Below are 14,876 nucleotides of genomic sequence, written 5' to 3'. Positions count from 1 at the left end.
TGTGAAAGGTGATACAAGAGGAAGGATCAACACAAGGCACATGGCTTTTGGCCTCTTTCACAAAACTAAAAGTTACTGAGTTGGGATCTGAAGACTGTTCCCAGCCTCACAGACATACGTGGGTTAAATGTTTGGGAACCACGAGCAATTGCGAACACTGGAAACACTGCATGCTGTCCTAGGGTGTTTGTTCTCCAAGTGGTTCCATAGTCACCTTCTCAGCAACTCAAAAGCCACTGGTTTCTAGACCATCATGAAACCTCACCCTGCTGTGGAGGGCCGGCAGGCCAGTGTCCACACTGAACATAAGCTCTTGGGGCTGGGCTACCCTACACAGAATCTTTCCCTGATTCCTGGTCCAGAGATGCTTGCTTCCCTGCCACGGTCACACCCCACTATGTGCTGAGCCTAACTTCCGCTCATAACAGTGTCATTATCTTTGTGTTGAGTTGGCCAAATAAATAGGATTCAGTGAGGTTAAATGACACAAAGGTCAAACCAATAGAGGATACAGTTCTAGGACAAGGAGACATCTCTGAGGAACCACGGTGCCCTGTACTCTGCAGTCTCATCTCTAGGACAAGATGGTCCCTGAGGTGTTGACAGCAGTTTTACTTCCCAATTTGCTTAAGCTGCTTTCAAATAGTCCTTTTGAAATTTTTATTGGAAAGGCAGAGAGGCAGAGAGAGCCAAAATGGCTGCAATGACTAGAGCTGGGCAGGTCCAAAGATAGGAGCCAGGAGCTTCTTTGCATATCCCATGTGGGTACAGGGGCCCAAAGAGTTGGACCATCCTCCACTGCTTTCCCAGGTGCAGCTGAATTGGAAGTAGAGTGCAGCTTCCCAGGGAGCTGAATTGGAAGTAGAGTAGCTGGGACTAAAACCAGTGTCCATATAGAATGCCAGTGTCATAGGTGAAGCCTTAGCCTGCTATGCCATGGCGTCAACCCCTTTTTTGACATTTTAAATGAATCTGCTACTTTCTATTCACAACAGCACCTGTGATAATCTACACACACACACACAGTTTGGCCAGGAACAGAGCACAAACAGAGATATGGAAACTGAATATATTTCTTACTTTATTTTTAAATACGTATTTTCATTTGAAATGCAGATTTTACAGGGAGAGAACGCCAGAGCTGAAATGATCTGAAGCTAGGAGCCAGAGCTTCTTCCCTGTTTTTCATGTGGGTGCAGGGGCCCAAGGACCTGGGTCATCCTCTGCTGCTTTCCCAGGCCACAAGCAGAGGGATGAACCAGAAGTGGAGCAGCTGGTGCTAGCAGGCAGAGCGTTAACCTGATATGTCAATGTGCCGGCCTCTGCCCTAGTTCTAATTTTTTACATTTCCTCATCTAGATAATTCAACAGCCTCTTAACAGGTCACTCTGACTTCTGCTTTATCCTGCCCTCACTCATCAGCCCTATCCTAGCATCTACTGACATACTTTGATCAGAATGAATTTTCTAGAATACAATCTGATCACATAATTCTGTTTACATGGCTCTTCTCTGTTTCCTTCGTGACCATCTCGTAATCTCTACCCCAACCACACAGTTCTGAGCTTGCAGTTCATCTCTATCTGCCTCCTTCCCTTCTGTCTGGTTTTTTCTCAGCTTAGAAACCACTTTCATCAGAAGGCCTCCACCGACCTCTGGGTCAGGCAGCTCTGCTGCTGTTTCCATCGTTGCCTTGTTCTTTCCCTGCAGAAGCACCAGTGCTTCCTGGGAGATGTCCTTTCAGCTGTAGCTACACTGGACAGTTCCGGGCAAGCTCAGCCTCACTACTGATGGCATTGCACCAAAAGCACACCCCTGGGGGTTTCCTATTTCTGGCTGCAGGCCTTTGGCCCTGCCTGAACGTCACAGGTCCTACAGGGCCACGTGATGCAGTTCTTGACATCGGTGCTACTCTCCCAGGGGGACAGGAGCTGGTGGCTAAGTACCCTTACCCCAACGCTTGCCCAGCTCCAGGAGCCGCACTGAAGGCTTCTCAGGAATTGTGGAGACATCAAGCTCTTGTGCTTGAAAACCACATGTATTGGGTTTTCCTTCTTATCTCACGCTATCTATGCCTCACTATTGCTGCATGAGAATTTTCCCCAAATAAAATAGTTACAACTCAAAATCCTTGTCATGGATTCTGTGACCCTCCTTATCAACTGGAGCTGAGCCGATCCAAAGCCAAGAGCCAGGAGCTTCTTCTGGGTCTCCTGCAAGGGTGCAGGCCCAAGACTTTGGGACATCCTCCACTGCTTTCCTGGCCCTCAAGCAGGGAGATGGATGGGACCTGGAGCAGCTGGGATACAAATTGATCCTGGTGCATGCAAGGCAATTAGCCATCATGCTAGGCCTAAGAAAAATAATCCTCTTCCTGTAATCCCTTAAATACTTAAATAACTTTGTTCATTTCTTTGAGAAGAAAGAAAACACATATGTTCCCACTCCTCAAATGCCTGCAACAGTCAGAACTAGGCCAGGCTAAATCTGAGAGGTCAGAACTCAACCCCAGTCTTCCCCACGGGTGGCAGGGACCCAAATATGGGATGCAGAGCTGGGACTCCAGGCTAGGTACTCCAACATGAATAATCACCATGCCAAACACACATGACTTCCTCATGCAATTTCCATTTCTCTGTGGAGATTCAATTTCCTGTAAACCTCTCTTTACCACAAGGAGATAGTTAGCAAACAGAGGGCACTCCACAGTCAACAATGTCACCTGGATCACAGAGCCAGTTAGAAGAGAATCGGGCCTCAACAGAAGAGCTGGCATTCAGAGCACTTGTAGACTGGAGGGCGCTAAGGAAAATACTTGTCACTCTCTCTGTGCAGTTCAGGGACTTCCGTTTCTATGGGCGCCCCTGAGGCTCCGCATGTCCTCTCACCCTGCAGCCTTGGCTCTCACAGTCTTCCCAGGTTATGCCGCCTTTTGGACAAATCATTTTGAAAAACTATAAGAAAATGATGGTTTTTTGAACTCTAAAGCAGCCAGGCAGTTTCCAGAAAAGGAAAAAAAGCTATACACTTCCCTTGCCTTGTTTGCCACTGAGCACGAACAAAGCGTCATCTGTGCTATTACGCTTTAGGGGAAAGCTTTCAGCTCTGCCTTCACTGGGTCATTAACATGGTTTATGATGTCCTAATTTGATAGTCTCTAAAGCAAAATAACTTGTCTTTTATTTGAGGATAGATCAAGGTGAATGACACATTGATAGCAACAGCCAAAACACAGGGGAGGCTCCTTATAACTGAACCATCAGTTTCTTCCTAGAACCTGGAGCGGGGCCCCTGCAGGCTGCAGAGGGCTCTCACTTCTGCATATACGGCATCCCAATCCTGGCTTCATTCCACCCAGGCTTCCAGGAAGGCACATTTACCACAGCCTGCCTCCCATCTCTGCCTGATGGTGTATCAATCAGGCATCCAGAAAGCGAGACCAGGCAGAGGCTGTCGCGGGGCAAGGGCTGTGACAGCACACGGGGGAGAGCCTGCTGCAGCCCACAGCCCTTGGGAACGGCAGCCCATGGGAAATAAAGCCCTACCACTTCCTGCATGCATGTGGCAGCTGCTTGTCCGGGGAGACTGTAGAGGGTCAGCATGTCCTTGGAGATTTTTCAGTTGTTGTAGGCCCTGGTCTCCCAAGGGTTAACTCTACAGCTTAGCTTGTTTCTAAGGGATAACAAAATGGGCAAGCTTGGCCTAATGCATTTAGCCCCTGGCTTGACTGCAAGTTCCCTCTTCTTTACTTTCCTTTTGTTAAGATGTCCCCAGGGGAGCTTAGGTGTTGCTTGAACATTGGGATAATACTGGGAGGGACTAAGCAGACTATAAAAGATGCAGGATACTTGGAATAAACTTGGCATTCTGTGTACAAGAGTGACCCACTGCATGTTGTCTTGTGTTGTCTTATGTGTTGTCTGTTTGTAACCCTAGCCCCTCCGCTCGGCTCGGGGTACATGGCGACGCCAACAAGTTGTGACAAGGAACCAGTGCTGTGTTAGATCAAAAGAACCATGGATCTTTCTTTCTTCAGCCCTGAGGGCAGGGTACTGCCTGCAATTCCACTTTGATGGACCACAGTACTTCTATTCAACACCACCTATTGCCACCGTTGGGAAGTCAGATTGCAGAGAACTGTACCACTCACATACTCACAGGCTACATCCAAGTCTTATTCCGAGACATGCTGGAATGGTCCCAGGACATTTCAGAATGGTCGATGATGTTTTCAACTACTGCTTCATGGATATCACAGTGTTTTACTGACCTTACAAAATTCAACGTAATCCTGGGATCCAGGGTTGTGGCACAGTGTGTTAAGGCACTACTTGTAGCACTTGCATCCCATATTAGAGCACTGGCTCAAGTCCCAGCTTCTCTGCATCTAAATTTAGCTTCCTGGTAATATGCCTTTGAAAGCCACAGAGGATGATGTGAGTGCTTAGGTCTCTGCTGCCCACGTGGAAGACCTGGACGGAGTTGTGGGCTCTTGACATTGGCCTGATCCACCCCATTAGCTACTGTCATTTGGGGAGTGACCCAGTAGACAGATGATCTCTCTGCCTCTCCCTCTCTCTATAAATCTGCCTTTAAAAAATACAGTAAGTAGGGCCCGGCGGCGTGATCTAGTGGCTAAGGTCCTCGCCTTGCACGCCCCGGGATCCCATATGGGCGCCGGTTCTAATCCCGGCTGCTCCACTTCCCATCCAGCTCCCTGCTTGTGGCCTGGGAAAGAAGTCGAGGACGGCCCAGTGCTTTGGGTTCCGGCACCTGTGTGGGAGACCTGGACGAGGTTCCTGGTTCCCGGCTTTGGATCAGTGTGCACCGACCATTGCGGCTCACTTGGGGAGTGAATCATCGGATGGAAGATCTTCCTCTCTGTCTCTCCTCCTCTCTGTATATCTGACTTTGTAATAAAATAAATAAATCTTTAAAAAAAATACAGTAAGTCTTATTAAAGAAAAGCCTTAAAAATTACAAAGGCTAGGGCCTGAAGCAACAGCGTAGTGGTTAAGGTCCTCACCTAGCACACGCCGGGATCCCATATGGGCACCGGTTCTAATCCCAGCAGCTCCACTTCCTATATAGCTCCCTGCTTGTGACCTGGGAAAGCAGTTGAGGACGGCCCAAGGCCTTGGGACCCTGCACCCGCGTGGGAGACCCAGAAAAGATTCCTGGTTCCTGGCTTCGGATCGGCACAGCACTGACCGTTGTGGTTACTTGAGGAGTGAGTCATCGGATGGAAGAACTTCCTCTCTGTCTCTTCTCCTCTATGTACATCTGCCTTTCCAATTAAAAAATAAATGAATAAATAAAAAAAGTTAAATTAAAAAAAAAAAGAAGACTAGCTGGACTTCAACTGGCGTACCAATATAGATTATTTGTGTGCACCAAAGAAGGATGTGGAAAGGAACCCATCCATGGAAGGCTGTAGCTTAGTGCACTGTGCCACAATGCCAGCCCCAATAAGAGATACTTAAGTATTCCTTCCTATGTATTTTGTCTCTATTCATCAATCAGTTAGTAGTTGTCTTCAACTCCCTTTCCAGCACAACTAGCTCAGTGAAATCTCAATATCAGACACCAATCTTCCACAAAAAACTCAGGAATCCAATCAAGTCAAGAGATAGAGAAGGCACAATGACAGTCATCTTTTTAACCTTCCTGGGTTGAGTTTACAACGCCAATTTGCAAGCACTCATTTTGTCTCTCTAGCCCAAGAACTAAATTCCTTTGTAACTAGATGACAGACTCCGTGCTGCTGCCTCTGTCATAAAGGTATCATGGTGCCTTGTTTACTCTGTTCCATGCTTATTAGCAGAACCGACTCACCCAGCACCCATCTGTTCTGCAGCAAGAGGACTGCTCCATCGGACTTCTCAGACACATCCCTGATGCTGTTTACTTACAACAAGTCCTGGAAGGGAGTGGGGGAAATCATTTTTTTTTAAGATTTATTTATTTTATTGGAAAGTCAGATATACAGAGAGGAAGATCCTCCGTCTGTCAATGATTCACTCCCCAAGTGAGTGCAACAGCCGGCTGGTGCTGCGCCGATCCGAAGCCGGAAACCAGGAACCTCCTCCGGGTCTCCCACGCGAGTGCAGGGTCCCAAAGCTTTGGGCCGTCCTCAACTGCTTTCCCAGGCCACAAGCAGGGAGCTGGATGGGAAGTGGAGCTGCCGGGATTAGAACCGGTGCCCATATGGGATCAGAGCACATTCAAGGCGAGGACTTTAGCCACTAGGCCACGCTGCCGGGCCCCGGGAAATAATTTTTTAAGTAGAAAACCTGACATGTTCACCAACTACTTGTGAAGGAAGGGGGGAAGATCATTGTACCCTGTGGCTGGCCTTTAAAATCAGCCCTGGCACCCAGCGGCCTTCCCAGAGGGGAGGACATAGTCGCTGATGCTCATCCAGCAGAGATCAATGAGAACTCTACATAACATAGTGTCATAAACAGGGACACAAGAACACAAGACACAATCACTGGCTTCAAAGAGAAACCAGAGAGAGAGAAAGAGACTATAATCTCACAGTTATGGAGGCACAAGAGGGAGCAGCTGAGGCTGTGGTCCAACCTCCGTTTCTCTGAGTTGCTGCTCTGCCAAGGTGAGCTGTGCCGGGTTCCTGGAGAGGCTGGAGGCCAGCTCACAGTGCTCCTGATGCCTATGGTCTCCACCGCGACTGAAGGCTAGAGCTAGGGTGGGGGGGGGGGGTGGTGGTGGTAGAAAACCTCAGAGACCTGTCCACAATCCAGTTTAGTTTCTATCACTGTTTCTTTTTTCTTTTTTTTTTTTTTTAAGATTTATTTTATTTTTATTACAAAGTCAGATATACTGAGAGGAGGAGAGATAGAGAGGAAGTGGAGCTGCTGGGATTAGAACCAACGGCCATATGGGATCAAGGCGAGGACCTTAGCCACTAGGCCACGCTGCCAAGCCCTCTATCACTGTTTCTTTGGGGGTGGCCATTCTTGCAATGCCTGCTGTCCTGAAGTTGTCTAATTCATTTGTGACTCACTTAGAACAAAGCACAGACTTGCTGTGGTACGTAATCATCTAGTTTTCAACAACAAAACCCCTGAGGCGTGACAATGGACTCATGGAAATGACTTCTTTCTCATAACCAAAAGATTCAAAGCTGCACTTAAACAGACCAGAAGAGTCAGTTCCAAAAGACGGTATGGAGATACCTTGACACACACAGAGCCTGGCTGGACAGTCCTGCTAAAACACATATGATCTGGGAAAAAGATGCTTTGGCAAAGACTGGCAGTTTCCTTATAATCTGTCATCTGTTCACAAGTTGGCAGTGCCCTTTCGTAGCTTACACTCGCACTATTTCCCAGAGCCATGGAAGGGTCTGGAATTGGCAGGATACTCTCTGAGAGATGAGAAGGAGGCTTATTGGTAATTCCTTCTTGAGCGCTACTGTTCTCTTGCAGATGTTTTCTGGGTTTAGATGAAATCCCTAAGAATGAAAATCCAAATCTCTGGGCCAATTTCATTATACACCTATGTAAATCTCTGAGCAATCTCTCCAAAGCCTAAGATCAGACTACTCAGAGGAACAGACTGGAAGCCAGCAGGAGACAGTTTAGATCACGTTCACTTCCCAACAATGTACTGACTGCCTTCTACGTGACTCTATGCACAGAAGAGAAGATACCCAGCTAAGAGAAGATGTTTCAAATAATCTGAAGTGCCCTGTGCCTTGAAAAGTGTCAGTACTTTTAAATCTGTTATTGAAGTTGATACAGTATCAGCAAAAAAGTGCACCCATAAGCAAAAGGTGAAAATTAAGGCTGGCAAACAGCAGCTTTTTCACACAAATAAAAAGTGATTTACTATCCAGTTCTACCACTCTTATGCCAATCCAAGAACAACATTACAGGAAGCCACTTGTAATTCTTCCCTTTACCTGCAACATGTTGTTAAGCATAGAGGTTAGCTTTTCCCTGGTCTGGCCTCTCAACTGACAACATGGGAGGACTGTTGGTTTAAGTAACTTCATACGTAACACATCAGCCATTTGTTACCAGCCTGACAACAACCAAGCCCCAAAAGCAACAGAGGTTCTTTGGCCAGTCCCCTGCTCACTGTTGTGGTCAGGAACTTCCATTTCTGAGATAGTTAACTGGAGTCAGGGGCTTTCCCTCTGGGACAAGCTACATGCACCACAAGGCATTCTCACTAGCAGCATAATGCTCCAAGAGAGTTTCTGGCCTTCTGTTCTGTGAAGAACATTCTGCTAAGGGTCTCCTGGTCTGCTGAAATCAACCAACTCAGTGGGTTTGAGTTCCATGCCATAATGGGGAATTGATGATTGTGTTCATTAACCCACCTAGTTCAGTTCTTTCAAAGAAGGTCTAAACTTGGTAAGTGCCAGGAAAGATGGTTCCTTTCCACATCCTTCCTTGGTGCACACAAATAATGCTTGGTTCCCAAACAGCTGTAAAGTATAGAGGGAAATGCTGTGTGAAATGCAAATTGGCTTGTGTCACCAGCTAGGTATATCAGCTTCAAAGTATTTGAGTTGTTCATTTTATTGCTTCTGGGGATTTTACATATACCTTTGTACTACAGAAAACAAGGTAACATCTTTGCTTGTTTACCTTCAAGGTATGTAAAACAAACTCTACGGAGTACCTCAAGTTACTGAACATGCCCTTAACTGAAGCAATGAGAGACACTGAAATTAAATAACCAAGTGTTCATCATTATATGAAAGTAGGAATAATTTCAAGGATAACAAGATAAGTGTACTCAACAGACCAGATGGCCCAAGTCTTTGGGACCCTGTACCCTTGTGGGAGACCTGGAAGAAGCTCCTGGCTCCTGCTTTAGATTGGCTCAGCTTCGGCTGATGTGGCCATTTGGAGAGTGAACCAGTGGATGGAAGACCTCTCTCATTCTCTTCTTCTCTCTATAATCCTGACTTTCAAATAAAAACAATAGAAATGCTACAAAATATAAATAAATCAAAATATTTACTTCTCTATTTACCTGAAAGGCAGAGCAACAGAAAGAGAAAGACACAGAGATTTTCCATCCATTGTCTCACTCTCTAAATGGCCACGACAGCCAGGGCTTGCTAAATTCCAAATGTGTGCCAGGGGTCCAAGCACTTGGGCCATCTGCTGCTTTTTCAGGTACGTCAGCAAGGAACTGCATCAAAGAGCTGCTGAGACTCAAACTGCTCTCATATGGTATGTTGGTGTGGCAAGAGGCAGTGTAACTTGATGTACCATAATGCCAGCCTCAGGAAACCATTCTTAAAGCAAAAATATGTTTATCAGATTTACAAAAGCATCTTAGAATTGGGCCCTGATGTGGCCAACCTAAAGGAAAGCTTCCTGACATAGCAATTTATCATAACGATCTTCAATGAGAGGGAAGGGCACAAGTGTCATTCAGCCACTTGGCCTAAATATCCTTAAGGAGCAAATTTGGAGGGGTTGTGGGAAAACAGCCACTAAGCACAAGAACTAACATGGTCTAATGAGGAATTCCCCCAAACTTCTGGCTTCAAAAATGTCAAACTGATAGAAATGTTTAATTCCCATTTTCTGAATACTTACTACTAAGATCCAGCAATTGCTAACACTTTGCCAGATTTACTTCTTTTGGGTATATGCAAATTTACATCTGGGAGTGTGTGAAGGCGTTGTTAAATAAACTAGACCTCATGTTACTTCATTTTAAATGATTCTGCATGCGTCTCATAAGGACAATCTCCAACATAACGATTCCTAAGTAAGTCCACACTCTGATTTCCAGCAGCACATTACCTAAATGGCACTGACAGTTGTTCCCCATTCTCTCATTATGTGTCACGCTTGAAGTTTCTTCAGTTTCCTGTAAGCTTTTTAACCTAGCAGTCTACTGCATTTTGTTTCACTTATGACCGTGTTATCATTAATTTTATTTTTTAAAGTTCTAGTTTTTTGAAAGGCAGAATTAGAGAGGAAAGAGCTTTTCCATCTGCTGGTTCACTCCTCAAATGGCTACAATGGCTAGAGCTATGTCAAACTGCAGCCAGGACCCAGGGTCTCCATCTCGGTCTGCTATGTCGGTGCAGGGGCAGCTCAAGTAGTTGGACCACCTTTCACTACTTTCCAAGGCGCATTACCAGGGAGCTAGACTGGAAATGGAGCAGCTGGGACTCAAATTAGTGCTCATATGGGGTGCAGGAAGCAGTTGAATTCACTGTGCAGCAACATTGGTGATTCTTAAGTTTCCAGTTAGAGATGTTGCTCACTGATTTGTCTGTTCCTGGTGAATAGATTCAGGTTAAACATTTTTTTCAAGTACATTATACACAAAGGTATTTCAAAAAAGCTCACAGAAAATGGAAGGAAAATTTATTATTCATTCAGTAAAAGTTTTATATATTTGGGTTGTGGGGCCAGGGAATACAGTTTTCACCAGTTGGTTCTCTCCTCAAACATCCATGGTCCTTGGACATGGACACACAATTCAGCTCTCCCACGGGGTTAAGATGGATTCAGCTGCTTGAGCCATCATGCGCTGTCCACCCACGGGCACATGTTGAGGAAGTCTGACTTGGGAACTCAGCTGGGATTCAAACTCAAGCACTCCAGTATGGGGCGCAGCTGTTTCAAGCAGTGTCTCAACCACATGGTCAAACACCAGCTCATGAGAACTTCATGTTGGAACAAAAAAATGCTGAAATCCATAGTTTTCTTTTTCTTTCTAAAAATACATATTTTAATGAAAGTTTCAAAGACCCTCACAGGCAGATTTCAAAACAGCTTTGCATCAAAATGAACTTCTCTCTTAATTTTATTACAGACTTCGTGAAGTGCCCTTGTAGACGAGCTGGGTAGTTATCAGATGGCATGCATTGTCAAGTCAGCCCACATTGGAGGTGCCAAGTGTGGACCTAGGGTAAGGAGGCAACTGCCAGAGCTCAGGCTTGTAAGATACATTTGCCCCTCTAACTCATGTGACAGATATGTAGGGTAATACTCCCAGGAGATTCAGTAAGTTCTGACTGCTTCTTCAAAATTCTGACAAATCACTTTATGATAGCCTGACCATATCTGTGGACAGAATGCGCTGAATGAATAACAAAGGATTTTATTTGAAAAACAAACATTTAGAGGATGGCACTGTGGTACAGTGTGCGTGCAGTGCTGGTAGCCACAGAGGCACTGGTTTGAGTAACAGCTGCTCCACTTATGATCCAGTTCCCTGCTAACGCACTGGGAGAAAGCCATAGAGGACGGCTGAAGTGCTTGGGTTCCCGCATTCACATGGAAGATGTAGAGGAAGCTCCTGGCTTTGGGATTTGGACTGGGTCAGCTCCAGCTGTTGTGGCCATATGGGGAATAAACCAGTGCAAGAAAGAACTTAGTTTCTTCCTCTCTTTCTCTGTAATTCTGCTTTTTAAATAGTTAAAAAAAAGGGGGGGGGGGGGAATTTAGAAAATCTCCAAAGGTAATATGGCTTTAGCTTTTAGGGTTTTATTTTATTTATTTTTAAAGATTCATTTACCGATTTTCTTGAAAAGGCAGATATACCAAAGGAAGGAGATACAGAGAGAAAGATCTATCCATTGGTTCACTCCCCAAGTGGCTGCAACAGCCGGAGCTGAGCTGATCCAAAGCCAATAGCCAGTAGCTTCCTCCAAGTCTCCCACACAGGTGCAAAATCCCCAAGGTCTTGGCCCATCCTCTACTGCTGGGACACAAACTGGCGCTCATGTGGGATCCTGGTGAATGCAGGGTGAGGATTTAGCCATTAGGCTACCATGCTGGGCCCTTGCTCTAAGGGTTTTTAAAAGTGAAAGAGCAGTTGAGAGAAAAGGCAAATGGGTGTCAGACTATCTTCAGAGTCCTTGAGTGGCCAGGGCAGTCTAAACCCAGGCCTGCAGAAACTCAAATACCTGAGGCCGAGGACATGTGAGGGTTAAGTATCATGAATTAGGTGGCAAAAAAAAACCCTGAGACCCACCCTTGGCCCTCTAGGAAATCCTTCTGAGTCTCCTTTCCTCTCTGTCCCACCAAAACATATTTTCATCACATTCCCTGGGAAAGAGACAAAGCCACGGCCCTTCCTGCTTCTGCTCCAGCAATTTCCTTCCCAAGTCATTCCCAAGGTGGAGGACTTAGGAGCAAGGCCGGGCATAACAACCCTCCCACCACAACCCCACTGCATTGAGGGAGTGCACAGGGCACTGGGGTCCCCTAGGAACAATCTTGGTGGACAGGGACAATCCCGGATGGACAGGAATCAGGATCTGCTGGGGAGGGGTTGTCTGCCCCTAAGGCACAAACTGTGCAGCTTAAATTTGTGTGATGAGACTCAGTTGCAGGGAATAATTTCTTGACCAATACAAACAGGCCATTTACATTTCTGGGGCCAAATTTTAAGGGAATTATTAAATGCGGCTTCTAACAAAGCCCACATGGGCATTTTTCATGTACAACCCTGGGAGCTCAGTGGAGGAAGACACAGCTCATTCTCCAGACGCTGGTCCCAACCACAGAGGCAGCAGGACTGGACTGGCATGTAGGAGGTTATAATCTTTCTTCTCTGGGAGAACACAGCTTGGCTTCCTGCTGCCACCTTCCCAAGCCAGGGCAGGTGTGTGTGCATGTGAGCATCGGAGCCCCTTCTCTCCCACACACCCTCTAACAGTTCCCATCAGGACAGTATGGTAGGGCAAAGAACACTTTGTCCAGTGACGCAAGAAGCAAGGAGCGCAGCACAGAAGGGTAACATGCCTCCAACCTGGGCTGCTGTGCTAACTGCTGATTAGGGACCTGGCACAAGTCCATAACCCTCAGCATAAGCCGCCTCTTTGACTTTCAGCTTGCTTCTTCCTCCCAGGAAAGTATGTCTACAAAATACAACTTAAATTCTTGGGTATCTCCCAGTTTCACACCAGAGACCTCACTTAAAATGGGTCACGTCTGCCCTTTCTAGAAATGAGTAGGCACACTAACTGTATGCTTTCAATGAACTCACAGGCACTGGCTAGCACACTTAGCAACATTATTCCTGCTCCTTCCCAAGCATCACAGTGCTGTTAAACATACATGCAACACTCCAAATGAGAAGCTGTGATTGCAGACACTTCAAGCTATGTCTGGAGAGCGCGTGCCTGATGGTCCTTGCACTGTGTGAGGTTGAAGTGGTCAGAGGCCAACCTTCAGCCCATGGTGCTTGCTCCTGCTGTGCCCCCCAAATCTGTAACTTGGCAGCATGTGCCAACACTGTGTGTTTGTTCAGCTGATGTAGGAGCATCAGACAGGCCAACATCCTGCCAAACAAAAGGGGCTGTTTCCACAAGTCCAGATCCTAAGCTATCTTTCCCCTGCAAAGGCAACTCCCTCTCCTCCACAAAGGACTGGCTGTACCATCATTAGCACGTTTCCCTTCTCAGGTCATCCTTCACAACTTGGGATCTAAGAAGATTTTTGGGAAGTACAATAGTAATTGCAAGGAGGGGTTATTTAAGCAAGAGCCCAAGATGTTACTTTGCTTAAGCACCACAATGAGTCTCAACCAAGAAACATTTGTTCCACGTAGACTAGTACCGAAAGCAGAAAACTTTCTTTTAGCCACCCACAGGAAATGGTATTCACGCATGCTAACCACAGCTGAGCTATCTGTAAACCACAACATAGTTTCTCTTTAATAAATGAAGATTCTTATCCATTGCATCACTGACCAACAAAAAGAATTCTCATCACTTCAGCAACAGAAAATAGCAAGTAGTCTCTTTAATTTGCTAGCCAGAAGCTGCGAAAGCAGCTTGCTTATTCAGGCACATATACACTGCTCTCCAAGTCTTGCGGCTGGAATCCTAACCACTGAGTGCTGAATGAACCCCTGTGCAAATCAAGGTGCTTTGAACTCTGGGACCTCCTCAGAGCATGTGTATTTCTGACCACAGTCTGCAATGGGTCACAGCCTGGGAATGTGAAAAAAGTGCTTTAGTAGTCAGTGGCTGGTAGACGGAGTCAGCTAAAACGGCCAGCTGACTGCCAGGCACAAAGGGGAGATGCTTTACACAAACAGCCCAGTGCATCAGCTAAGCATCAGCTGTGTCAGGGCACACTAGGCAGCTCTTCCATGCGTCCTTGCGTATCAGACATCCGCTCTGACACCATCAACACCATTTTCCCCCATCCTCCATGCACAGGGCAGTCTCTGAAGTTATGGGACTACTACCCTCCAGAGACCAGCAGCTCTGTCAAGCCTTTTCTGTGAGGCAAGCCTCAGCTGGCAACTCTGTAAGGCCTGAATGAGTGGGTGCATCCTCACTCATGTGCCAGCAGCCAGTGGGAGGCTCCAGGAGGCAGGACACAGTCCACTTCATCAGGACCAAGGAGACAAAAAGCAAGAACCTATGCAAAAGGCAGAACAAAATTCAGACACTCCTTCAGTGACACGGACAACAAAGACAAAGGAAAACAGCCAACTGGAAGCTATTAAATGTATTAGTTTTCTGGATGAATGCCAGAAAATCTAACAGCCAATCCTTTCTTATTTTCAGTTAGCACTTCTTTTTTTTCTTCATAAAGATTTATTTAAAAATATTTAAAAATAAAAATATTGGAAATGCAGATCAGATTCACAGAGAGGAGAGATAAAGATCTTCCATCTATTGGTTCACTCCCAAAATGGCCATAATGGCTAGAGCTGAGCTGATCCAAAGCCAGGAACCAGGAGTTTCTTCTGGGTCTCCCATGTCAGTGCAGGGTTCCAAGGCTTTGGGCTGTTCTTGACTGCTGTCCCAGGCCACAAGCAGGGAGTTGGATGGGAAGTGGAGCAACCAGGACATGAATTAGTATCTATATGGGATACCAATGCTTCCAGGTGGAGGATTAACCAAT

At 46.2% G+C, this 14,876-nt stretch overlaps 1 protein-coding gene across 1 annotated transcript in view; it reads right to left on the bottom strand.

Moving 5' to 3' along the window:
- CFDP1 (craniofacial development protein 1) overlaps positions 1–14,876 on the bottom strand; it is an 89,162-nt gene that overhangs the window by 9,996 nt on the left and 64,290 nt on the right. The gene's annotated exons all lie outside the window — the stretch shown is intronic.

This window comes from Ochotona princeps, chromosome 16 (assembly GCF_030435755.1).
Source record: "Ochotona princeps isolate mOchPri1 chromosome 16, mOchPri1.hap1, whole genome shotgun sequence".
Classification (NCBI taxonomy): domain Eukaryota; kingdom Metazoa; phylum Chordata; class Mammalia; order Lagomorpha; family Ochotonidae; genus Ochotona; species Ochotona princeps.
This window is presented reverse-complemented; position numbering and strand designations above follow the sequence as displayed.